The sequence below is a fragment of the Bos javanicus genome, chromosome 6 (genome assembly GCF_032452875.1).
Source record: "Bos javanicus breed banteng chromosome 6, ARS-OSU_banteng_1.0, whole genome shotgun sequence".
Taxonomy (NCBI): domain Eukaryota; kingdom Metazoa; phylum Chordata; class Mammalia; order Artiodactyla; family Bovidae; genus Bos; species Bos javanicus.
Window position 1 is genome coordinate 31,098,342 of NC_083873.1, and position 27,116 is coordinate 31,125,457.

General features: G+C 38.7%; 1 protein-coding gene and 1 non-coding gene across 2 annotated transcripts in view; one reads left to right on the top strand and one right to left on the bottom strand.

Annotated features, from left to right (window-relative positions):
- GRID2 (glutamate ionotropic receptor delta type subunit 2) overlaps positions 1 to 27,116 on the bottom strand; it is a 1,602,175-nt gene that overhangs the window by 14,120 nt on the left and 1,560,939 nt on the right. The gene's annotated exons all lie outside the window — the stretch shown is intronic.
- On the top strand, positions 11,887 to 11,958 carry TRNAE-UUC (transfer RNA glutamic acid (anticodon UUC)). The gene has a single exon. It is a non-coding gene; the product is annotated as a tRNA-Glu (tRNA).

Genomic DNA, 27,116 nt, shown 5'->3' on the forward strand with positions numbered 1-27,116 from the left:
AAGAACTGACTCATTGGAAAAGACCCTGATGCTGGGAAAGATTGAAGGTGGGAGGAGAAGGGGATGACAGAGGATGAGATAGTTGGATGGCATCACTGACTCAACGGACATGAATTTGAGCAGACTCCGGGAGTTGGTGATGGACAGGGAGGCCTGGCTTTTTGTAGTCCATGGGATCGCAGAGTCGGACACGACTGAGCGATTGAACTAAACTGACAGCAGAAACGGATACAATATTGTAAAGCAATTATACTCCAATTAAAAATTTTTTAAAAATGAATGTTTTGAACGAAAAATAAGAAAACTCTAATGGGAAGAGAAGTATCAAGCCCTCTACTCTTGTGCCTTTTAATCTACCAGATGTCTGTCTCTCCACTTGCCCATTTCCTTTCCCTTCCCTTTCCCTCTCTTGGAAACCCCCGGCCAGAAGAGGTACAGATTCCCTGGATATTCTTCTTATCCCCCAGGACTAAAATTTTCTTGGTGTTTCACCATAGTAAAAGGGAGTTTTAGCTACATAATGATAGAAACTCTTTGATCTATACCTCTAGGCATTTCCTCAATTTGCAAGTACTGAGGCAACTCAGAGATAGGGATTGGTGAGGATGAAAATACATCTTTTAATATCTCAAAACATTTATTTGTTACATACTTTGAGTTTGATGTAACCAAATTAAAAATACACTTAGGAGTCTCTTAGTAATGTTAATGTTATTTGTCACTGAGAAAGAAATTTGGGACTAACTGAAAAAAAAAAGTATTTTTTTGACACAGCAAGTACATCTGTTTTGACCTGGAAAAGGTGGCACTAGTGGTAAAGAATCCATCTGCCAATGCAGGAGATGCAAGAGAAGTGAGTTTGATCCCTGGGTCAGGAAGATCCTCTGGAGTAGGAAATGGCAACCCACTCCAGTATTCTTTTCTTGCCTGGAAAATCCCACGGACAGAGGAGTCTGGTGAGCTACAGTCCATAGTCCATGGGGTCCCAATGAGTCACACACATACACACACACACATGCGCGCACACACACACACACACACTAAACCATTTGCTGCGTGTTCACAAATTTTTCCTCTCTATGGATACTGAGAAAGAATTAACAATAGCATGCAGAGGATTTTCAAAAATAGGAGCTCAAAAGGTTTCTCATTCATCCATCTCTTCTTTAGTTATGGTTTTGGAAAATGTAGGTGAACTTGGACTAAAGCCAAAACACTTATCAAAGACTCAGATTTAGCATTCGATTAAGTGGAGTGACCCTCTGATTGGCATGTTTGTTATCACTATTTAAAGATCAGAGTTGTAAAAACAAATTCAACTTCCCATGAATCAGACATTAGTTGATTTTTTAAAATAAAATCTCTAAACGATCAGTTAGGAGTATTAGATACAACAAATATTTATTGATAACATTTAATAGCTCAGTAATACCAATAGCCTAAAGGAGGCTATTGGAAGGATTTCTTTTGTTTAATTTGAACTTTATTAACTAGTTCTTCCAGTTAGTTGAATTAAATGCCAGTTGCTTATTCAATCCACTGAGATGGCCTAAAATCATAGACGGGAATACAGCATTTCAAATGAATTCACAAATATCCCCTTTCAGAGCAGGGGTTGGGGCTTCTCAGGTGGCCCAGAGGTAAAATCTACCTGCCAGTGCAGGAGACACAAGAGACGTGGGTTCAATCTCTGTGTCAGGATGACCCCCTGCAGTAGGAGATGGCAACCTACTCCAGTATTGTTGCCTGGAGAATTCCATGGACGAGGAGCCTTGTGGGCTCCATGGGGTTGCAGAGTCGGACGTGACTGCATATGCATGCAGAGCAGGGATCAGCAAAACTTTTGTGTTAGGGGCGGGATAGTTAATGCTTTAGACTTTGCTACTCAACACTGCCTTTGTAGTTTCAGAAACAGACCCAAGACAGGTTTGGCTTGATGGTTCTAATTGCTGACTGCTTTAGAAACCCCATAGCAAATAACTCCATGAAGTCAACAAGTTTCCACTTCACTGATGAAGATGTTGAAGTTCAGAGGGCTTAAATGCTTTGGCCAAAGTCACATCATTAGAAAGCATCAGAGTCCGTTTTAATACCAGAGTTTTTGACTCATTCCATTTCTTTAGACTGTATATTTACATATGAGAATAAGTGGTAATACTTGCTGTTAATACATGTGTGTCTTTAAATGAATACAGAGCTATCGTGTATTGATTTTGTATTCCACCACGTTGAGAAAGAATTCAAGTGAATTTTGGATATCCCTGGTTTTCTGATTATCCTAAAACATACATGTGAACATTTATCCTGAGACTGGGACCACACAGGTTCCAAGACTGACTGCCTTAATTATTCAAGATCATGTAGTATTTGTTGACTGAGTCAACATTTGCTGATTAATCTTTCAGGTAACTGGAGCAACTGAAGTCAAAGAGATATGAACAGATATTATACCACTAAAAGAAACACCAGGGAAGTGACCATGATTAACGAAGAATGGGAAAGACAACTGAATGAGGCAGAAAAGGTGTTGCCTCTTTTAATCAAAAGATATAAAAATGCTTTTTAATTATTCATGACTAGAAATACTGTAAACTAATTAGAATTTTTTCAGCATTGGTAAAGAGTTACTACAGACAATAAATGAGAATGAAAGCTTGACCAGAAGGGCTCAGGGCCATGAGATCACATTTAACTCCTGCCCAGTGAGGTGAAGTGACCTGCCCACCTCCCCACTACAGGGCCGAGTCAACAGGGCTGGATTTAATTACAAGCTCAGTTATTGCTGAAGACTGCTGCATATCAGAGACCTGCATAAAAAGAGAAGTTTCCTGTCTTGGTTCAAACCTGTTATCTTACTTTCTAATTTGAAGAGTGTAATTTGATAAAATCTTTAATTGGTCAGGTCTGGTTTTCTTATTAAGAAAGCAGTGTTCATATCCTTATGTAGTAACTAAGGCATCCATTTCTCTGTGTATGGGAAATAAAGTGTAAATTCATCCAGAAGACCTATTTTCCAAAGGAACAACAATAATAAACGCATGCACAAGGCTGCAAAGTTTATAAAGCACTTAGCAAAAACATTGCCTATCATTTGATTTACTTAAAATAACTGTGAGGGAGGAATTATAGTGACTGATTGAATGATTGATTGATCCCTCCCCCCGCCTTACTCCTTATTCTTTCTAAGGCCTTCAGAAGTCTGATGCTATTAACTTCTCATTTTAAAACTGAGGAGATTGAGACTAAGAGGTGAAGAAAATTTCCTAAGGTTGCAGGGCTGGTAAGTGATGCAGCCAGCTCTCAAACTCGGGTCTTCTGACTTCTGCGTGGTTTTTGAATTTGCTGTCAAGATTTCTGGCATCCCTAAAGAAAACCTGTATAATTGGAAGCTGCCTCTTGATTTCCGGGCACTTTATTAGCTGAGGATTTGACTACTCAAGTGCCTTGGATAACATGTATTCCATTGTATCCATTAACAAACATTACAGTTTGTGTAACACATCCTGTTGTCCCAAGAGAGCTCCATGAATATCACATGAGTTCATTAATCTCTCTGTGATTAGAATAAACGTCAGATGAATTCATTATCATGAGGCACTTCAGGGACTTTGCCAATGTTATCAAAACGAGGCAGTGTGTTCAAAATAAGTAAGTCCTTACTCATAAGTCAACATGTTGTGAAGTTTCTATTTATGTTAGGCAAACTTCTGTGGTCATTAACTCATTGAAAATTTTCCTTAAACAATAGCCTACCAAGGGTATAATACTTATTGAATAACATTTAACTGTTTTTAAAACTGCATTTTAAGCTTTAACACTTAAAATAATTTTATGTTCCTGTACTGATGAGATTTTTGTGGTGGCTAAGAATAATCATACTTTATAGACATGCTATTTGGTTGAAGATGAACCTTAAAGTTGACATATATGATGCTCATTAAAATCGCTTTCTCTAGGTAGAGTCATCTCCTCCCACCTCAAGTCTTGCACTGTCTAAGGGGGCAAAACCAGTCTTGTTCACAGAGAAGCAATTGCTTGAAAAATCAAATTAGTAACATGATGGATCTCAAGACTTTGGTGACTAGTGAACTTTAATTATTATATATTTTATGTGTTTATGCTGGCAGTAAAAGTCAAGCACTCATTACAGAAATGGCAGACATGATCTTTCACAAAATGAGTGCTGGGCGGCAAATGAATAGATAATCAGGATAATGAAAGCAAGCCAGAAAGACGTTGGAGAGCTGAAAAGACCCTTGACAATGGCTCCCACTGAGATAGAGGGCATAATTGCAATTGGAAAGAGAACACTTTGGGTGATCTTTTAAAATGTCAGCATCATCCTTAAGCTCAATGTGATATTTAGGTTATAGGGTAAAGGGGAAAAATTCTTTCATTCTGCAGTGAGAAACTGGCAGTGATCATCTCTGCTTACAGTTGCTCTTCAGGCAATAAAAAATCTTCTCATCCAGACCTTTCAAATGCTTGTTTATGAAAAAGGGTCATAAAGTCAAACTTATTTTGCTTAGTGTATTGTATACATTTCATGAATATTTTCATGTCTTTGAGTCTGACAACTAAACCTTAAATTAAGTGGGATCTTGATATTTGCATTGTGTATAAAAAGATAAAGCTGTGATATGTTTCTTTGGCATAGCCTAGGAGACAGAAGATGACGGAAAAGGAAACTTTTGAACAAGCAAACATTTTCATGAATATTTTCATAAATATTGAAGTTTTTGTAAGTTGAATAACAACTTAAATATATAGAAGTAAGTTGTTTTTCTAAGACCTGTTTTAGTAGTAGGTATTTTAATAACTGGCACTTCCTTGGTAGCTCAGATGGTAAAGAATCTGCCTGCAATGCAGGAGACCTGGGTTCAATTCCTGGGTTGGAAAGATCCCTTGGAGAAGGGAATGGCTACCCATGCTAGTTCTTTTATGATGCTTAACTTAGAGGCAATGGCACCCCACTCCAGTACTCTTGTCTGGAAAATCCCATTGATGGAGGAGCCTGGTGGGCTGCAGTCCATGAGGTCACTAAGAGTCGGACACGACTGAGCAACTTCACTTTCACTTTTCACTTTCATACACTGGAGAAGGAAATGGCAACCCACTCCAGTATTCTTGCCTGGAGAATCTCAGGGACCGTCTATGGGGTCGCACAGAGTCGGACACGAGTTAGCAGCAGCAGCAGCAACTTAGAGGTTGTATATTGACATATACTTAAAAATCCTCAAGGTATATTTGTATTAAAGTTGGTGGATAAATTCAGCATATAAAATTCTCAGCTAAGAATTAGATCATTGATAAAAGTACAACTTAAAAAAACTAATTTTACTACATTTTGCCCATATTTTCATAGATGGAAAGTCTAAAGGATTAAAACTTATTCAAACTTTATAGGTGTATTGTGTTATATTTAGCATTATTCCAGCTTTCCAGGAAATTGCTTCAATTTTTTAAAGTAGAAAGCATTTAGATAGTTGTGTAACATAAAGTTTTCTCAAAAGACTAGAACCACAGAAAAATAATAAGGCTCTCCATTTTAAACATTTTAGAGAGTGAATTCTACTTTCTAACTTCTTTCTATCAGGAGCCTGAACATGCTATATTTCTATAAATGGGGGAAAAATAAAAGCCCAAACTGTTTCTTGGATGATTATCTGCAATTACACGACTGTATGATTGAGCTGCAGAGTGATTATGTGTTCCCAAAGGGCAGTGTGGTGAAAGACACTGTGAAAAAGGGTCACCAAAGCTTGGTGTTGGAATCATGGGCACCGTGGGGACAACCTTTTGGGTCAGTGTTGTTTAGGAGGTCTCATAATGAAACCTACCTTAAAGGTGCCTTGATCTGGGACTTGTAGCCTTCAGAACCACGAGAAATAAGCTTCTGCTGATCAAGCAACCCAGTGCGTGGTATTTTGTTACAGCAGCCTGGGCAGACTAATACACATGGATTGTGGAACACCGCACAGTAGCAAGAGTCATGTTTCAGACTATGACTGTCACTTAAGAACAACTCTCTTATTTAGCTGCTCTTCCAGTTCTGGAATGTCTGCCCTTTTTCCTTCTGAATCATGTTTGGGATCAAACTGTTCTCAGTCTCAGAACCTGCAGAATTTATGCTGCTTCTTTTCTCCCTATCAATATTTAAGATGTTTTAAAACATCTTACATACAAATATCTTTCTTCTTTAAGATATCACTTTATAATTTGCAGGACACTTCTACTGTCATTACTTTGTTTTTATTACACAGCCCACAAATTAAAACAAACAAATCCTCAATCATTTACTTTATTAAATAAAGTTTTTTATTTATAAACCTCTATCAATGTAACTCTTATCTTGTGAAATTTCTGTGTATGGGGGGGTTATAGCCATATAAAAATATTTGCAAATAAAAGTAGTGTAAACAAGTGTAAGGGAGATATTTAAAGAAGTGAAATTGTTTCAAGTAAATCACATATGATCATCGTTATGACAAAATTGAGAAAAACGGAGAAACTACCTAAAACTGACTATAGATCATTATTCAACACAGGATCTCTAAAACCTTTATTTTGAATCCTAATAGCTAGTTTTACTTTAGTTGGTGGTAGCCAATTTTCATTCAAAGTGTAATATGGTCAGATGTGTGGCATTTGTTTTTAGGTGAATACTAAATACTTACTCTTTGGGCACATGTTAATAAATAAGAACATACATTTTAAATACTTGGATTTAAAGAATACTTAGATTCCTTAAGTAGTTTTAGGATAAGTCTTATTTGAATAGATGACTGCTGTCTTTTTTTTTTTTATGAGGCAGCAGAGATACTCTGATGTAAATGGTAATTTATAAAAAAATTACATAATATGCTATGTAGCAGTGAGACTCTAATTCTGTGCAGAAAGGATAATTGATGTGTTACTGCTCTATTTCACAATTTAGTTTTCCCACGCATGGGAGATATGCTGGGAATTAGTCTATTCCATCTTCTTAATGAGACTTATCTATTACCTCAGATAATGTATCTATTTTCATCAACCAGCAGGACTAACTGCTTACTGGAGTGAAGTTTTCAGCAGTTATTAGAAAGAAAATTTGCCAATAGATATAAAGTCTATCTTTCCACAAGTCTAGGTGTCTAGATAAAATGAAATGGGCTGTATATGCCGCTGCTGTGATAGGGAGGTGGACACCCACAGCTCCCGTGCAAGCTCATGAGAGCTGCTTGTTATTTTCCATAATAGCAAGAGCTTTATGCAGACAATGTTTACTCACTTAATGATATTATGGGAGGCTTCAATAACTAAGGGAAGAGGCTTGATAAAAATTGAGTGTCATTCAATTCTGATAACAATTGTGAGAGGGACTGTGTGGCTGGTCTCTTCAGGCAAAAAGAGGTTTTGTAATATCATGCATATGTAACGTACTAAATGGAAGCATTTGCAAAGCCTGCTATTTCTCTACCCTAAACCTGACATAATCAACCTTTCATATCTATTCTAAATCCAATTAGAAATGAAAGCAACCTAGCTAAGTGGGGATGTGAGATATTTCTAAGATCCTTGATGAATGATCATGGGGTACAATTTACCCATGTTTGGATAGCCCGTTATATTTTTCAGCAACTAAATTCATCAGAATATTGGCAGATTGTGAAGATTCTTTACCAATACTGGATTCTATGCTGTGTCTATTCACTTCTAGGTGAATAAAAAGGATAAAACCCTATGATAAAGGGATCACCAAGCTAAAACTCAAGCTATATAGTTCACTGGAAGTAATGGCATTCCACATACAATAAAGAGGCACACTCCATAGCAACAAGGGTACTGTGAGGAACAGATCCACTCTATGGTTATTTACACCCTTGTTGGCTTACTTTCTAGGAGAGGCTACACTCTACAAGGCTAAAGGAAGGGTGCTTTGAAGTGATTTTCCTGAAGTCATAACAGAAACAGAGCCTTTGTGCACATCTCTAGTTCTCACAGTGAGGCATGACCTGCACCATGAATCAGATGAAATTAAGATCTAAGAATTGCTTCCAGAGTCCTTGTTACATTAAACACCACATAACTCTCAGTGAGTCTCAGTGGTGGTTTACAGAGCCCTGGAGATCCCCCAGGACCTTTCGTACATGAGAATTAGTCTAAGATGCATGAACAAGATAAGCTGGTTTTGGGGTCAGCATCTCAGGTAGAGTGCAGAAGAAAGAGGAGCAAGGATGTTACCTATTCTTGTCACTCATCATTACCGAAGATCACAGGGCACAGTTCCTAGGTTTCTGAATTTTCTTGTTAATATTTGGATTCTCTTTTCTTTCAGCTCTGGGCAAAGGCTGCCTGTAAACATGCAGATAGGAAGGGGGGCAAACAATATCCTAAGAGAGGATACCTAATAAATTATGGCAATGAGTTCCAGCATCCTCTTGAGATCAGTGGTAACTATTCAGTCTCTCCTGTCATCTCCTTTCACCCCATGCTGGTCTTATCACTTTTATTTACGGATAAGATTCCTGTAACAAGCTGAGGATACCAACACACTAGGTGTTTCAGTGGGCACAAATAAGTGGATAATATGAATTCTAACTCCAAAACTATTTGCAAATATGCAGGTGTGTGAAAGCATAGACATAGTACATAATTGGTGATCAAAGAGAAGTTAAAGAATGACAGTGACATAGAGATAAGGGTTTAGGACATGTGAAGGAAGGGAAACAATTTCTGGGCTGAGATTTCTGGAAGGCAGGAGTGTAGCAGTTGAAAGTATGAGTATTAGGGTTAGACAAACGAGTGGAATCCTCATTTCATTACCTCTTGTGTTGGTACTGGCAAAGTGATATGACCTCTCTGAGCTTCAGTTTTTCTAATGAAATAACTCCAATCTTAAGTTGTATTGTCTATGCAAAGTGCTCAGCATGTCATCTGACATGTATTAAGCTCTCGACACAGGGTAGCTGTCTTAATCATTACAGACTCCTGTGAGCCTCCATGATGACATTGTGGAGTCCACCTGCTCCAGGTGTCCACTTTGCCTTTTCAGAACTGAGCACTGACACGGACAGGGACCAAGTCCAAACCGCAGGGCTGCTTAGGGTCCAATGCCCATTCTGATCTTTTAACCAAGAAAAGAAGCAGAATGCTCAAGTGTGGAGTATTGAGACTGTGGGTGACAAAGCAGGCAGCTGTGAAAAGCCTAGGAAAATAGGAAGGTGGTGAGGGAGACAGCATGAAGCTTTCAGGAGGCCAAGCCAGGGGTCAGAGGCCCCGTGGAGACAGCAAGGACAGTCTCAGTTTCAGGGTCATCATTCACTATGTTCTTAACCATGTTTCTACCAACCTCTCATTGACCTGGTTTTAGTTTGAGGGACAGAATATGATTTGGGGTGAGGACACTTTCATTTCAATAGAACTAGATCACTCCCTAGGTCTCTTGTCAAGTTGAGACTGAGGGGGCCACTGAAGGCCATCACTGTGCAGCAAATTCACAGCTGCACAGGGAGCAACATAGTAAATCATCGTCCTTCCCACGAAGGCTGCCATCAATAATACCACAGGAGCCTTTCCCCCCAAGAACCAATAACTGCCTGGAACTGTGGGAGGCCCATTACAGCACTGAGAATTTGATGTGGAAAAATTAGAGGAATAAAATAGTTCGCTCACCAAAAAGAAAAATACATGAAAAGCAACACCAACATGAGTTTAATTATGAAGTCTTATTCTCACCCTTAGGGAGTTCATATATTCAGATGCCAGCCACAGAGCAACAGAGAGCACAATGGGGAGATTTGTTGTTATTTATGAGAATCTGAATCCTAGACATTTCATAAGATCAGTTTTTTAGGTTTTATACTAGCAGGAAGAAACCAAATTGTCAATTGATACTCAGAATTCACAATACTTGATCTTATTGTTAGTAATATTAGAAATGTGCCTGTATTCGCAATGCCAGTCCATTTTCATTTGTATAAACTTTTGGGGGCTTGAAAAGTATGACCTTAGCCAAGGTGTAAACTGGACTTGGAAATTCAGTAAGAAATATTGCAAAATTGGAGAAGGAAATGGCAACCCACTCCAGTATTCTCGCCTGGAAAATCCCATGGACAGAGGAGCCTCTTAGGCTGCAATCCATGGGGTCTCGAAGAGTTGGACACGACTGAGTGACTTCACTTTCACTTTTCTTCACTGTTTTCGTATGGTTAGGCTGCAGTAGACCCTCCAGAAACACTTGTTGAATAAAGAATTAAATGATTAAAAAAAAAGAAATATTGCAACATAATAGACCCTCAGCTTAATTCAGCTTTAGTTATCCCTGTAACACATCCCCACGGCAATTCTTCCAATCTTCTCCATATGTTTCCAAGTGTGCTTAGTCACTCAGTCATGTCTGACTCTTTGTGACCCCATGGACTGCAGCCTACCAGGCTCCTCTGTCCATGGGGATTCTCCAGGCAAGAATACTGGAGTGGGGTGCCATGCCCTTCTCCAGGGGACCTTCCCAACTCAAGGACTGAAACCAGGTCTGCTGCACTGAGGGCAGATTCTTTATCATCTGAGCTACCAGGAAAGCCCCCATTTGTGTCCAACCCTTTACCAAATTTACCTGTCTCATTCTCAGTTGAGGACTTTATTTCCTATTTTATTGAGAAGGTTAAGCCACTGGGTAGAAAGATTCTCATGACTTATAAGTAACATCACTCCTGCTTCATTCTGACTCTTAGAAAGTGTCCCCATTCCAGTCTAGGCTATTTTTAACAGAAAGCCTTAATGTCCACCTCTATGTGACTGAATTCTAGGGATTCCTCACTTGGATGAGCATTAAATCACTTGCATTTCCTTGGCTACAAACCAGATTTCTTTTTTTTTTTTTTAAGATTTTTTTTCTTAATACCATTTGTGAAGTCTTTATTGAATTTGTTACAGCATCCTTTCTGTTTTATGTCTTGGTTTTTGGCTACAAGGCGTGTGAGATCTTAGTTCCTTGACCAGGGATCGAATTCGCACTTAACCACCAGGGAAGTCCTCAAACCAGAGATTCTGATTTACTCATTCAGGGCTGGGATCTAGGAATCAATATTTCTAAACAGCACTCTCCTCAGGAGATTCCACATAATCATGCTGGCTTGGGGGAAATCACTGATTTATCTGTCGTTTGAACTCTCTGTAGACGTGCTTACGATTTTTAAGGACTCTTGTTAAAGTGATTTGTTTTACTTCTTCCAAACGACTGCAAGTTCCCCAGTTCAGGTGGTTGTGTCTTGGGGATTTTTGTGTGCTTGGCAATACTTTTCACTGTAGTTTGCTCATTGTTGTTTAGTCTCTAAGTCATGTCTAACTCTTTGCAACGCCATGGACGATAGCCCGCAAGGCTCCATTGTCCGTGGGATTTCCCAGGCAAGAATACTGGCACAGGTAGCCATTTCCTTCTCCAGAGGATCTTCTCGAACCAGGGATGGAACCCACATCTCCTGTATTGGCAGGCAGGTTCTTTACCACTGAGCCACCAGGCATAGGATGCATCAACCAATATGTTGAGGAAAAGGTAAAATTTAGGGAGGAAAACTATAGAATATGTGGTTACCAGGTGGCTGCAGGCAGTAATAATAGTAACAGCCTCTCACATTTATTGAGGACCCACCTCTTGACTTGCCATGTTCACTTTACAGTGATTCACTTACATAAGTTTCAAAACCATTCTCTGAGGTTGTTACCGACTTTATGTTCATTTCTGGATATTAAGAAACCCAGAACAGGCAAGTGGAGTACTTTTTGTAAGGTCATACAGCTTAAAGACTGTTGTTTTGGGGTTTATTTTTGGAAGGGGGATGGGAAAATATACAGCCTGTAGAAATAGAATCTTTTAGAGGTTCATTGAAGAACCATGACTTAGGGAATTCCCTGGTGGTCTAGTGGTTAGGACTTGGCACTTTCACTGCTATGGCCCGGGTTCAATCCCTGGTCAGGGGACTGAGATCTGGCAAGCTATGCAGAAAAAACAAAAACAAAAACACACCCCAAACCATGACTTAATTCTGTAGAAGGAGGTGAGCTCACTTTGGCAAATGTGATCGAAGAGAATGTTATAAAGGAGGTGGTTATTTGAACTGAAGCTCCAAGTTATTGATACATACAGCAAGAGTACACAGCATTTCAGGAGAAGGAACAGCACCCTGGAAGCATGCTGGTGCTAGGATAGTAGCTTCTGCCTGCCTCTCTGGTCCATTCTTCATTTGGAGGAGGCTCAGAGCCACTCCCTCCTCACCCCCTTCCCCCTCATTTACTTGATTCCAAGAGCGAGAAGAAAAGAGAGACGGTTGACAGGCCAGCTCTTTGGAGCATGGAAACTAACAGTGACTATTATCCTAGCAGTCACTAAACTTTCATCTTCCCCCTTGAAAATCATCTCAACCACACCTCTCTCTCCTTTCTGATCCATATCTTATTTTGTAAAGGATGATTTCCTCATCTTGCAACTTTGATGAGCTGTCTTCTAATTTGGCCAAACCTCTGAAAGCCCTGTATCATAGAGGAAACTAGTACATTTTGAATAATACCAAAGTGCAAATTTAAAATAAAACTGAAATGATATTAAAAATCTCACCAATCTATCTCTGTCTCTCTCTCTCACACACACACACAATTAAGGAAAAGTACAAGGTTGGCAACCCTGCCTCTACCCACTTTATTTAATCCACCTAACAGAAGGAAGAAAACTGTCAGCAAAGGGAATATTTTGAGTTGAGGCCAAGTGTGACTGGAGCTGAAACACACTTTATCCAATAGTTGCTCTGGTTTACTTAACATTCATTACTTGGCAAGAACTCTTGACAACTACAATGAAATATGAAGATACAATAAATTTATCACAGTGGCTTATGCTTTCCTTTGGGCTTTTTCTTTAACATGACAGAAAAGTAAACAAAACAAAAACCTCAAAGAAGTAATTCAGGACTCTGGCTCACCTTGTATCCTTCTCTCTGTCAGGTTCTACATTATGTCAGACCTTGCAAGCAGTAGAATGGGTCATTTGACACACATTGAAATTATTTTGGGGGATTAAAAAATGATGGAAATGGAAAAACCATAGGACATTTTGAAGGAAGTATGATTGCTATCTTATGAACATGACTTAAAAAAAAAAATCTTCGTTTAGATGTTTATAATCATTTAACGCCTTTAGGCAGTTTTCTCCCAGGCAGAAGTGGCTCCAGAATCCTGTTCAGAGACAAGTTCCAACTAATTACAACTGGCCTCCTCAGTGCTCCCCAAGGAGTAATCTGGATGATGGAGAGAGGCTCTTGCTCCAAACTTCCATTCTGCCTTTCAGTTTGTAGAGTCTTACAGACTCTAAAATATTCTATTGATGTTGCTTTTCACAGCGGTAATTTACACTTAAAAAAATCCCACAAACAAATGAACTGTTAACCACACTTATAATTAGGATGCAGGCCCATGACACTCTTTATGTACATCAGTTACCAAGTTCTTAAGTGACAGCTCATGCTAGATACAGACCCTCACAGCATCTCTATAGTGTCTCAACTCAGACTTCAGAAGAAACTCAACTACTGTTTTGGTGAAATTGTGATTCATTCATAGATCATCTTTTCTTGATGGCAAATAAATGATGCTCTTGGTTATAATACTTTCTATACTTACTGATTTCTCTAAACATTCATGAAACAATTTTTAAGTTGTTAGACATCATACACCCAAGAAAACCTATCAATCCAATAACCAACATAAGCAAACAGTCTTTTCTATAGAGTAGAAGACATTTCCTTTGCAGCCTGAAAAACAATACTTACCTCATGGTAACACTGTGAACATTAATAAAGTTTCTCAATTTTTTGAATTTTTTAGGACAAATGATTTCAAATAGCAGATAGCCTTTAGTAATTTTACACTTGATAATATAACAAATTAACTTTGATTTTTAGTATGCAATTTCTCTGAATGACTTAAAACATTTTACATATAACACTCTATTTAAAAAACAGATATGTAGAGCAATTTTTTGGTATATAAGGTGAATAGTCTTTACAGAAAGAGTAAGACTAAGTCAAACAAAGGGTGATTATCCACTTTTTCCAAAGTACTTTATATGGCATAAAGTTCATTTAACAAGTAATCACTGAGCAGTTACTACATGCCAAGTACTAAGCTGGGAACAACAACAGGCAATGAAAGATGGTCCCTGCCCTCACCAAGCATACAGCCTCATGGCCAGGGGAGACTGGCGTTAACTGAATAGTCACACAAACCTAACATTGCGGCTGAGAGAAGAGCTACACATGGGAGTCATTTGTGGAGTCGATAATGACTTGCTCAGAGATTCCAGGGGTTAGAAGGAGATATATATTTTAGAGTAGTCTTCCCACTCTTTAACAAATTGATTGCTTTCATAGTTAAACAGAGCAGAATGGAAGAAAAAGTTATTTACAGACAGAGGCATTTTTTGGCTCCCTACTGAATTACATATGCTTTTAAACAACTGCTTTTGACTTTACTTCAGTGGAATAACAGGACTTTGGATACATCTATCAAAAAGTGTTATGAGTGTTATGATCAGATCTAATGGATATCATGTCAGAGTTGCTTTTTTTCCTTTTTTAAGGATTATGTACCTTTTGTGAGATACAGCTCGAGAAGGACAGACTCTTGTCTTACATAATCCACACACATATACACACACACAAACAAGGTAAGAGTGCAAAAGAATCTCTTCTATGCCCTTGTGAAAAATCTGGGACTTTTTGCCAACATTTGCATCAATCAAAGAGCATTACTTTCTTAGGCAATTTTCAAGTGAGAAACAGAATTGATCAAATCAAATAACAACAATGAATATAACCACTAGACCAAAAGTCCATTTTAATCACTAGACTAAGCAAATGAAATAGCCTCATTATGTAACAGAAAAGGTCTGAAGAGAAAATTTTAGTTGAAAATGATCTATTGTAATATACTTCACTGATTGGTTTAAATAATGTTCACCACAAATGCAAAGCAAAGTTGTCATGACTACCATGGGGGGAGCAAAATTTGCTACTCCAAAATGTCTCCTTAGTGTGCAGATTATTTCCCTTTGAAAACAATCAAGGCCCAAAAGACTCAGGAAAAAACTTTGACTGTCCCCATAACTGCATACAAAAATTTAGATAGAGGGTCTGTTTCTGGGATATACCTATTACCAGAGACATCTGCAGAGAATACAGGCTGGCAGGGCCTCAGGAGATCAGTCCACTGGGTCCCATTTATTGTCTTTGCAAGGCTCAGCTCACATTTGTTTACCAAATATTTGCTTTTCTATTTTCTTTTTTTTATTATGTGCTGAACAATTTACATTATTTAATCTTCACAACTACCTTATGCATCTGCTGTACTGTTATCCCATTTTACACATAAAGAAACTAAGGCTTAGAGGTTAACTGGTTTGCTAATGTTTGCAAGACTGGTGAGAAGGGAGCCAGTATTTGAACTCAGGTCTGTATGAGCCCAGAGGTTTGACTCTTTTTTTTTTTTTTTTACTTTACAATATTGTATTGGTTTTTGCCATACACGCTTTTCTATTTTCATGTGAATTGACTTCTTCCCCTTTGCAGTCCCAAACAATTACCTACAATGTCCTCTTTTTGTAGTGAAGGGGAAGATTTCAGCCATTTTTGTGATTCACTCAGGTTTTTCTGTGTTTCTCCCAGGTATACACGTCATTAAGCTTTTCGGGTGATTTTGTTATGTTAATCTAACCCATGTCAATTTAATTCTTAGACCAGCTAGAAGAACCTAGAAGGGCTGAGGGAAATTTCTTCCTCTCCTGACACTACCAAAATGTGTTGAGTCTTTTTCATTCTTTTTTTTTTTTCTTTATATCTTGGTAGTCTGTAAATCCAGCAGTGAAAACATACCTTGATACAACTGTTCCTGAGACGATTGCAACTCAAATGAAAAACCTGAGGTTCAAGAATCTGTAGAAAACAAAATGTTTATTAGGGAATTTCTGGTGGTGCAGTGGTAAAGAATGCGCCTGTAATGCAGGAGCCTCCATTCGACCCCTGGGTCAGGAAGATCCCCTGGAGAAGGAATAGGCTACCCAGTCCATTCTTCTTGCCTGGGACATCCCATGGACAGAGGAGCCTGGAGGGCTATAGTCCATGGGGTGGCAAGAATTGGACATGATTCTTTTTTGGTTTAGTGAGTAAACCACCACCACCACCAAAATGCACACGGGCCTATACATGTTGGGACAGTTGGCTATTCTACCTTGTGGCTACTATTTAATCAAGTCATCCGAGGAACCCAGCTAGGGTTCCGCACATAAGGCATGGAGCAAAGCATTCTTATGCCAGGGCTTTATGTGACTGGTTGTAGCAATACAGCTCTTGAAGAGCAGCCACTGCATTGTATTCACTTGTGGGGCTATTTCCTAGAGTAAGCACTATGCATTTTGTTGCAAACTGTTAAGTGAATACTCAGCAAATCCCCCTTTCCACAAGAAAATAATTTTTATGACCTATGAACTTCATGATATTGCTTGCCCTTTATTCTTTCTCAATTTAGACATTAGCTTTTAGAATATACAAAAGACATGGAGGATTTTCCGGTCCTTTCACACAAGATCACCTGCTGCTCACTACACTTGCTGTAGCAGAGACCACTTGAGGCACCCCCATTATGTTAGCCCTTGCACCCATGCGTGCATGCTCAGGCTCTTCAGTCGTGTCCCACTCTTTGCGACTCTATGGACCATAGCCCACAAGGCTCTTCTGTCCATGGGATTTCCCAGGCAAGAATACTGGAGTGAGTTGCCATGCCCTCCTCCAGGGCATCTTCCCAACCTAGGGACTGAACTGGCATCTCTTCTGCATCTCTTACATCTGCTGCATTGGCAGGTGGGTTCTTTACCAGTAGTGCTACCTGGGAGGCCCATGTTAGCCCTTACTGAGCATTTATTCTCTCCACCCATCTAACCTACAGATAAGTTCTTTCTCCTTTTCTCTTTCTTACTTAATCAAATTCTGAAAATGATTGCCCTGTAGCTAAAGTTGTATCAATATTATGCATTGAGGTAAACTGATGTTTACCTCTCCAAGACAACACTTCCCTACACTCCTTTCCTGAGAGCATTCTTCATTCCAGAAAGAAGGTCACAGAAGATAACCTTGAGGGCCACCAGAACTTGTTCTGGAATCACTTGACACCAGCCGTAATGATCTCAATGCCCCCCAGGAGGAGAAGAAGAAGAATGCAAGAGTACATCAGCCCCCATCCTTACCTACAGCCCTATTTTCCACCCTAAAACTGTAAGACCTCTTCTAGCTTCACAGTCTTGAGAAGGAGAGCACAGTCTTGAGAGCTCTAGCCTGCTGTGTCCCTCTTTTGCCTGACAAAGTATTAAAGCTACTCGTTTTTACTCCTCCAAAGCTCTCTCTCTCTGCATTTCTATTTGGCACTGCTGAACAGAGGCGGAGCTTTTCTCAGTATTTCTATTGGGGTTTCTTTTCAGAGCTGACAGGACCAATCAAGGTCTTGCTGTCAGTGCAGGGGAGACTAACCTAACTGGGGACCGACCGTGCCAGCGCGTCCACTAACAATCACTGTTTAATGTTTTTCTTTTCTTTGCTGAAAGAAGAGTTAGCTCTGTCAGGAACAATGCAAAGGAAAAAAGAAAAACAACATATACAGCTAAAGCAATTGCAATTTTCATCTTCACTATAATTGAAAATACAATTGTTTTCTTTTTAAAACAATACATTTAGTTGAATAGTTGAATGTGGCTCCATGTTTAGCTTCTGAGTCAACACAAAAAGAGAAGCTCAGATTGGCTTAGCCTGTGTTTTATACTTTTTTTTTTTTTTTTAAGATCAAGTGCAAATTTAAAGGGAAGTTCCTTTCCCAAGCTTCCCAACCTGTGGTTTCCATTCACAGACTAAGGGGTCACCCACCGTTCTTTGGTAACCTCACCCTCAAAAGAGATCCTATCCTCACTGACATGAACAAAGTGTCATATACTGTTACAAATGTGCATCTGCTGTGTAATCTGCTTTGTTGAAACGAGGAAATTAGAGTTCTGGGGCTGAGGAATGTATTCAATAACTAGGAGGCAACATTTTCCCTCTTATTGAATTGACTTCTGCTCTGTTTTTCTCTAAGCTTTCTAAAATCTGCTGTGGTTTACTAAAGCAGATGGCCTTCAAATTGTTTACAACACGAACAATAAAATTCTTGATGTGAAATTTAGTTTTTGTAGGTTTTTTCCCCCAGAAAATTTACACTGGATCAAACAGTTGGCTGTGAAAAAATAATGATGATGACAACAATGAAAATTACTATAGCTTAGTACTACTCAGCACTTCTATGATGTTAGACTTTATGCTGCTTTACATATGTTATTTATTTTCATTCCCAGAAAACCCTATGAAAAAGTATATTTGAAATTATATATCCAATTTACAGATGAAGGGATGGAGGCGCAGAGAAGTTAGGGAGTTTGGTCTATGAGGGCAGGGCTTGGTCTTGTCTGTTGCTAGTGTCTTGAACACCACTTGGCACTTGCTGGGCATAAACACTCAATATATATTCATAAAGGGGCTTCCTTGATGGTTTAGTGGTAAATAATCTGCCTGACATGCAGGAGACACAGGAGAAATAGGTTTGATCCCTGAGTCAGGAAGATCCCCTGGAGAAGGAAATGGCAACTTATTCCAGTATTCTTGCCTGGATAATGCTATGGACAAAGGAGTCTGGCGAGCTGCAGTCCTTGGAGTCACAGAGAGTCAGACACGACTGAGTGACTGAACACACATACATTCATAAACCGTATGAATGAACAAATTCGTACCTGGGACATATATTAGGGAGATTCAGGAAGGACTGAGTGATGAAACTGATGATGATAAAATGAATAATAGCTTAAAATGATAAGAGTAGTAATAAAGGAGGACAGATAGAGGAGATTAAAATGCATCTTAATCAGTAGTTTTTTGGATTGACTGCTCATCAGCATCACCTGGAGATTTTTTTTTTAAAGTTCATCTGGAGATTTTTTTAATGGAATACTTTCATGCTGTAAGGAAAAAAAAAAAAACACTATAAAAAGAAATGTATACATAAAAAAGTAAAAGTTCTACATTTCCTTTGCTTTCTTTCCCAAACTTATTTCTCAGTTTTGACTTTATTAACAGTTCAATGTGTAACTTTTATAAACCTATACATGAATATGTACACACCAGAAGCACTTTTTATACTTAAGAAGATCATATGAAAAAGCTGTTATAGGATTTGCTTTTTAAAACCGAAGAATACTGTATGTCTTGGACATCTGCCAAAGTCAGTGTTTCATTCAACTGAACAGACATGCCATGGTTTACTTAAAGTTTCCTATTGCTGGACATCCAGATGGTTTTTTAAAGTATAAACAAAGCTGTAGTAAGAATCCTTGTATCTATATCTTTCTACGTGTGTTCAAGTACATTACTAGGATAAATTTCTAGGAGTAAAATTACTAGGTCTTAGGGAAAAAAGGTTAACACCCATTGCTAACTCCTTCCAAAAAAACTGTAGCAATTTACTTGAGAAACTTTAAAAAAATATAGTCTCCCTGGGCCCATATCCATGTTCACTGAAACAAAACCTTGGTAAGTAGAGCCTGAGTATCTTTATATATTTTAAAGTTTTCCAGGTGAAATCGGTCAGGTGTGAGAACCACTGATCTAGATCATTCTCTTCTTTTTGGGCAAAGTGTGGGTGAGATGGAAACTAAAGTAAGCCTTAACATGCAGAAGAAGTTGGTTGAAATTATAAAATCACTAAATTATCAGCAATTTATATTTCCATTGCTTCCAAATATTTTATCTTAATTCAGCATTATGACTACTCCTTTTAGGTAAGTAGAACAGAAAGAAAAATGAACTGAAGCTCTAAAAAGTTAAGCTTCCACAAACAAAAAATGATAGAACCAAGACTAAAATTCAGGTCCTTAGAATAGAAAATTTCTCCCCTTGCTCCCTCCCATTAAACTATATAGCAAAGTGAATTATGACTGTATTGTTCTGTCCTGTTAGAAATCTATGCATGCTAACCCTTGGAAATGAGATGTCTGATTTTAAGACAGTTCAGGCATCACCTGTAGACCTTGAGACAACCAGTCGTCTGATAGTAGCGTAAATAATAAACATCTATATCTATACATTTTGTCTCAAAAGATCTGAGGCTGGGACTATAGCCAGACTGACCCTGAATAACATCTCTAAAAGTCTTTATCTTAAAGAAAAGTGATTGGGACAATGGAAGTAGCCAAAGGAGATGGCTGCTCTAAGTGGGTTAGAGAAGTGAGTCTCACCCAAAGGTAGACAGAGGAGAGGCTAGTTCTCAACAGTTTCTCAAGGTTTTGCTTGGTAGGGCTGCTGCCTAAGCTCTGAAGTAAATATTTCAGTGAATAAAGCTTCAATCAAGAGTCACACAGAGTGAAGTAAGTCAGAAAGTGAAACAAATATCCTATATTAACACATGCATGTGGGAGCTAGAGAAATGGTCCTGATGGACCCATTTGCGGGCAGGAATAAAGACACAGACATACGGAATAGACTTGTGGACACAGAGGGGGAAGGAGAGGGTGGGACAAATTAAGAGAGCAGCATGGACGTATACACTCTAGAATGTGTAAAACAGATAGTTAGTGGGAAGCAGCAGTATAGCACAAGGAGTTCAGCTTGGTACTCTGTGCTGTCCTTGAGGGGTAGGGTAGGGTGGTGGGCGGGAGGCTCAAGAGGGAGGGGATAGATGTATACATATAACTGATTCATTTTCTTGTACAGCAGAAACTAACACAACATTGTAAAGCAATTATACTCCAATTTTTAAAAAAGTAACTTAAAACCTACCTCTCAAGAAAATTTCTGCTGTAACAGAAGGTAGGATGACATCTTCATGAAGGTGAACTTTATAGAGTTATTATGATTATTAAATGTAATAGTGAATATGATAATGATTTTATTACCAGCATTTATAACATCTCAGAATTAGGAGAGTAATCAGGTCAACTGAGATGCAGGCTTGCAGCTAGGCAGAAGAGGAGGGAACTAATATTTGTTATGCTCTTGGCATTTATTAGGCATTATGACTTTGCGAAGAGTTGACTCATTGAAAAAGACTTTGATGCTGGGAGGGATTGGGGGCAGGAGGAGAAGAGGACGACAGAGGATGAGATGGCTGGATGGCATTACGACTCGATGGACGTGGGTCTGGGTGAACTCCGGGAGTTGGTGATGGACAGGGAGGCCTGGCGTGCTGCGATTCATGGGGTCGCAGAGTTGGACACGACTGAGTGACTGTACTGAACTGAACTGAACTGATGACTTCTGCTCTCTGACGGTCCTGGCTAGGGAAAGGAGACCAGGGCAGACTATGGCAGAGAAATAAGTGGATATAGCCAAGGGAAAATCAGAGGTGTTCCTGTTGTGTCAAACAGGCCAGGGTCGGAGGCAATTATCAACATGTTTCCTATGGGGTCAATTTCCTGAAATACCTTTGCTTCTAGGGGCTGCTCACTTTGCAGGGTGGGGTGGGAGAAGTGGTAACATTTTAGGGAAGAGTGACTACTTTTCCGCCAAATTAGGAGTCATCCAAAGCATGTGCTTTGTATCAAGTCGAGGAAGGTTAAGTGACCAGACTGGAGACAGCATGTCTAATTTATTACTCCTTAAAATTGGGATAATCTCAACTTTTTTTCCTGTTTAGGTTTAGGCAGAGAATAAGTTCTCTTCACTCTTTGCTTGGCTAGTATCTATTAAATTTTTAGCTTTCAGCTCAAGGCTCTTCTGTTAGAGATTCCACCTGAAACTATTGATAAATATCAACAAAGCAAGTCATATGGCCATATCAACGGGACTGGGGTACATTATCTTTCATCAGAGATATAAACAGAATATTGATAAAATTAATCCAGTTTACAACAATTAAACTTCAAGAAGACTATAAAGAAGAATGAATCTGTCAAGTTTCTCTGCTTTTTGTTGGAATTACATGGACTAAGTGTAGAAACAGTGGCTTTATGCTGATGAGAAACTTGATTTTGTATGCATATATATTTCAATGAATGAAAATGAAGACCAAAATAAGTATTACTGGAAAATTCAGTTTTCTTGAGAGAGAAAAATCTTTCAAAACAAGGGCCAATGGAAGAAACATTAATAAAAGTGCCTTTACAGGGTGAAAATTTCTATTATCTAGCTAAATAACCTGAAACATTTGATTAATGTTTAACATGCTAATGGAAATTCAAACATTTTAAATGTGACCTTCTGGTGATAATACCATTTGTGTTTTTTTCTAATTCAAACATAGTGGTGGAGATTTAAGATGTAGAAGGTAGGATCTTGGCAATCCATTCTGTCCCCTATATCTAAATATAGAATATACATGTAGAGAGAGCATATATATCGAAGGTTATTGAAAGTCATTTGATAAAATCTTTGGTAATTTAAAATAATTCTTTGTGGAAATTTGCAGACAGAGATAACTTGTCATGAAGCCTTTATTTTACTTGGAAAGATAATTACAGTCATAATAGCATCACTATAAAGGAAAAGGAAATAACATTTTTCAAGCTTTTACTATGACCCCATGTACAAAATTCTCCAAATAATGTTAAGAAATTACACTATTATCTCTATTTTACAGCTAAGGATCATTAGGTGCTGAGAAATTATAAATGTGCCTAAAGCCACACAGGATGGTAAGTGGCAGGGCAAGAATACTACCCCAAATTTGTCTGACTCCAAAGATCAATCCATTACCTCAATGATGACAGTGATCTGGTGGCCCTCCTAAGTTCCCTAAATCAAAGTTCATCCACAGTCTCAGTTTTTGAGCTCATTAATATATTTTTTTAAGCAAATCTGAGCAATAATTGGGCTTCCCAGGTGGCAGCAAAGAATGTGGTAAAGAATCCATCTGCAAATGCAGGGGATGTAAGAGACCTGGGTTCGATCCCTGGGATGGGAAGATCTTCTAGAGGAAGGCATGGAAACCTACTCCAGTATTGATGCCTCGAGAATCCCATGGACAGAGTAGCCTGGCAGGCTGTGATCCATGGAGTTTCAAAGAGTCAGATACTACTGAATCAACTTAGCATGCACGCAAGGGTAATAATAAGGACCCAACCTATAGGTTTACCATAAACACAACCTAAAAATTAGAGCTATTCTCTTTGGGCTCCTATTTCTCTTAGATTTAATATAAATATAAACTACTAAAGAAAAAATTCAATATCCTTTGCATTGGCAGAGAGTATCAAGTGAAAGGGGAGAGTGAAATCCATGCTTATTTTAGAAGCCCCATTGCTGCTGCTGCTGCTAAGTTGCTTCAGTCGTGTCCAACTCTGTGCGACCCCATAGACGGCAGCCCACCAGGCTCCCCCGTCCCTGGGATTCTCCAGGCAAGAACACTGGAGTGGGTTGCCATTTCCTTCTTCAATGCAGGAAAGTGAGAAGTGAAAGTGAAGTCGCTCAGTCGTGTCCGACCCTCAGCGACCCCATGGCCTGCAGCCTACCAGGCTCCTCCATCCATGGGATTTTCCAGGCAAGAGTACTGGAGTGGGGTGCCATCGCCTTCTCAGACTACCTCAAATTTTGAATGCCTACCAAGATAACTTTCAGGAGCCTAATAGAGGTGAATCAAACTGCAATTTGAGCAGGACTAACTCCTGCAAAACAGTATACAGAGGCAGCATGATGAATGGGAATTAAGGCATTTTGACTCCGGAACCAGAATTCAAATGTCTGGGTCTACAATCATTGGCTGTGTGGCTTTGGACAAACAGCTTTTCTGCTCTGATTTCCTCATTTGCAAGATGAATAAACACATTCCCTGGAATTGTTAAAAGGAGTATAAGAGTTAATATTTATAACATTTATAGGGTGCCTAGGGCAGTGTGTTAGCACAAGAGTAAATGCTGGTTTTGGTCTTGAAGAATAAACAACATTTCTCTTAGGTCATGCTCACTGATTTATTATTTATTGAGTAACTACTATATGCTAGGGGCTTCCCCGGTGGCCCAGTGGTAAAGAATCTGCCGCAACGCAGGAGACACAGGATATGAGGGTTCAATCCCTGGGTCAGGAAGATCTTCTGGAGGACGGCATGGCAACCCACTCCAGTATTCTTGACTGGAGAATCTCATGGACAGAGGAACCTGGTGGGCTGCAGTCATGGGGTCACAAAGAGTCAGACGCAACTGGAACAACTGAGCATGCACTATATGCTAATCGTTGTTATACAATGTTATACAATAACTTTGGCCAAAACAGGAAAGCTCAGGAACCTCTAAGAAAGGTCATTTTTGAAAGTACTATATAAGTGTGTTTAACAAACAGCATTTTCCCCCAGACAACTAATGCCTTTTATTTTTTTTTTTGAAACAGAAATATGATTTCAGCACTCAGATTATTCTAAACTGAGAGATGGTTTTACTTCTCTTTCTTTTCCCCATTCTTGGTGGAGTTGGTTCTCTTGAGGCGCAGTGCATGAAACACAAGCAATATGTCAGCGGATATCATTGTCAACAACAAAAAAGATAGAAAAGGAAATGCTTACTGTTCCTCTATATTTAGCAGAGAACAAGAAACACGTTTTAGGTTTTCACTATGGTGGACTAGTGGGTTGCCCCATCCTGACTGTGTTTTTACCAAATGAATTAATACAGAAGGAAGCGGTATTCTATCGACCAGGCAGTGCCAACATTGCCATGAAGAAAATGTGCTCATATTCTCTAAAAGGACCTATCATTAATGCTTTTCATATTTTAAATCATAATTTGATCTGGGAACATTTTCACCGTTTTTATAAAAAACCCAGTCTAGGCATATTAATGCAAATTAAAGTACATTTCCCAAGGAAGCAATATTAGATTTTCTGTATCTAGGACTCCATATTTAGGAAATAGAAGGACTTAAATAAATTGTTGGTGATTTTATTTCTTCTTCCAACAGATTTGGCCGCCAAATGAAAAAAAAAAAGTAAATTGTTGGTTGTACACATGCCGCTTTTTTCAGGTTATCTTAAGTTTTGGAGTTTGAAGTGATGACAGAAGGGGGAAAATTCCATTTGATTAACTAAAGCCCGACACTACTAGGAAACACTGGACAAACAGTGATTCCTTTGTGTAATCAGATGAATACTGAGAGAAATGGTAGCTTTGTACACTGATTCGATTAACTTAGTGTGAGAACAATATTCTTTTTCCTCTGGTCTTCATTTATTTTTTCCTCCCAAACTCATCATTCACCCTTTGCCTCTCACTGAGCCAGTGGCCCTGGTCTCTGATTTGACAATCAATGCTTGTGATTTGACAGTGCATCTTAGTCTCAAGATGACAGGTAGCGGGGTATCTCATGAACTCAGACTCTGTTGGTGTTTCCAAAAGTTATACACATACCTGCATATTGCAGCATCATTGTATTCAGTACTTGGATGGCTGCACTTCAAAATAAGTTGGTGGCAAAGATTTATTTATTGATGTTTAGTGTTGCTTTTTAGCCATACAAAAGTTTTTATTCAAAGCTTCACATTTATTCTGCTATCTTCCAAAGGAGGAAAGTTTCTTTGTCAGGGCAAAAATTAATTGTTGGCAATGTTTTTTGTTGAACTTTCTCTGAAGTTTGCCTTAAAAAAAGATTTAAAATAAACCTCCTGTAGAGCATCCTGACATCTTTATTTGTTACAATTTGTTTTCCTACTAGCCTGATACACTCCCGCACCAAGATAAATAAGATCAGGCCACAGCCTGTTGTCTGGGTTGTCAGTGACAGGATTCTCCAAGTTTATCCCTCTGCAGAAACTTGGTGAATCCAGTTCAAAAAGGAAACAATGTTTTGTGATTTCAAATTTAATTTTACTTGAGAAAGGCTGTGAAATTTTTATGGTAGTGATTTCATAGATATCAAATTTTATAACATTTTATTTGATTAAGGAAAACCAAAAACTACTGACAGTCTGGCAATGTCTATGGTTCAACTTGTCTTAATCTTAGCAGAAAGCAAGTAATTTTACACACTTATGAAAATGGTTTATAAAATAGATGAGCAAATCAGGAATATGAGCCTAATCTTATGACTAGTTCTTTTAAGGAACAGGCAAGAACGAGAGTCAGTAATGAGAGAAAAGAAAGGGGAAAAATGATTCATGAAGAATTTAGTTTCTTCCAGTTATAGAGCTGGGTGCTCTCATACGTGTTAAGTCAACTATTCTTTCCAGCTATCCTCTGAGGGAGAGCTATTATTGGCCTGGTTTTTACAAATTAATGCCTTGGGATTAAGCTAGTTTGAATAACTTTCCCACAGTTTCCCAGTAGAAAGAAGCAGAGCTCTGATGCAGATCTAAGGAGGTCTTAACTCTTAAGCCTATTCACATGATTAAAAGACTTTTATATAGAGTGAATACCTTTGGGAAAAGTTAAAAAAATGGTTTTGGGTAAGGTAAAATTCAAATGGCAGTAATGATTAATGGAAATTAGCTTTCCTGCTTCCTGGCCTGGGACATCCTTACTGTTATGTCAGCCTTACACAGACCATTTACTGCTGAAAACTTCAGAGGGTGAGGATTATGCATGGATGAAATCTACCAGGTATCACTGCAAATGGCACTGACAAATCCTGCCACATTTGGAAACTTGATGCTGAGTTCTAATCTGTGGATACTTATTGATCATTATTAACAGTTGAAAGAAAATTAAAAAGAAAAACATCTCTGAATTTTTTGGGGATTTGGGAAAATCCTTTCCCATGGATATATATTTGTAAATAGGTAGCTAGGTAGGTAGAGACAGAAATGTAGATTTATCTAAATGTCTGTATTTTCATTACTGGAAATTAAAGTGGAAAATATCCTTCTTTATTTCAATAGGGAGGCTACTCTGGAAGCAGGTATTTAGGGAAAATTTTTCCAATAGACTATTTTGGGACTATCTTGTAAACAAGAAAGCCAGAGCATCTTTGAGTGTCTCATAGCAGGGCCCAGGCAGAGAATTCCTGTTACTTTGGTACGATGGGAGTACATGCAAGGTGAGCTGAAGGACCCACATGCTGATTCTGTTTGGGGTTCAAAACATAAAGAAGAGTCTAAAAGTG